Here is a 1,163-nt window from a genome sequence, read left to right on the forward strand (position 1 = left end):
ACCCGGGCCTGGGCGGGCACAGTGCCGCGGTCCTATGAGCGAGCTGGATGGCTGGGAGCTGGGTCCGCCGCCGTCCGGACAGGGCCGGGCCGGGGAGCAGAGGCAGCCCTCTGGGAGGAGCGAAGGGTGCGGACTGGACTAGGCCGAGCCGAGCGCAGGCCTGGACACGACTTCCTCGCTGCCCCTCCGGCTCCCCGGAGTCAGGAGCGGGACTTGCGACGGGGTAGCCCTCGGGGTCCCTGCGGGTCGCTGGGAGAGGGGGACCGCCGTGGCCCTTGGGCGCTGCCCAGGGAGACCGACCTCCTGTCCCGCATCCCTTTGGTGCCGGGCCCTGGGGCTCAGTGGGCGTGGCTGTGGGGAGTCTGGTTGCAGGGTCGAGGTTTGAATCGGGAATGGTGCCTCCGGCCTCTGGACCCTTGCGACCGTGTGCAAATGGGTTAGGCCGATACCGAAGTCAGCCGGAAGACGGACGCTCGAGTTCTCGAGGCGAGGTCACTGGATGCGGGGCGACCTCTGAGCCTCAGTTTTCCCCCAGAGAGTCTGTTAGGGGCCGGGGGCCGGTGTGTCCGCCGCGAGGGGAGCGCCCGCAGGCCATAGTCCCCTCTGCCGTCCCCGCTCTCCACCGCCCGCCCCCCACTTGCCCACAGTAAATAAAGCAGCACCACACTGGGCCCTAAGCACAAAACCAAGTGCCCACCACGCGGCCACGGTGTTTATATTTGTTTGCCAGCACGTGGGCAAGTGTTGGCAAAACAGATTGGCTCAGCTCGCTGCAAATTTCAAAGCAACTTGAGGAAAAATTTCTCTAGTACTACGTCAAATTGTGATTTAATCCGTCTTTTACTGTCGCACATAGAAGCTTCTGACAATTTTTCAGTTGTGAGTAACCCCGTAATGAGTATTGTTCCTTCTCGTGTTGTTTTTCCTCTGTGTTTTGTTTTTTATTCTTTAGGATACATTCACAGAAGTGAGAATTACTGGCTCAAAGTATATATAAACTGTCAAACTGCCTTCCAGAGAAAAAAATTTACGTTCTCACAAGCGGTGGATTAGAGTACACCGTTGGTGAATTCTGGACATCAGTGGGTACTTAATGTTTGTAGATGTAGTTTTGTTTTGATTCATGTCACTGGACAGTTTTCATGGGCTTAATGGCCATTTGC

This window comes from Neophocaena asiaeorientalis, unplaced genomic scaffold, assembly GCF_003031525.2.
Source record: "Neophocaena asiaeorientalis asiaeorientalis breed wild unplaced genomic scaffold, Neophocaena_asiaeorientalis_V1.1 scaffold504, whole genome shotgun sequence".
Lineage (NCBI taxonomy): Eukaryota > Metazoa > Chordata > Mammalia > Artiodactyla > Phocoenidae > Neophocaena > Neophocaena asiaeorientalis.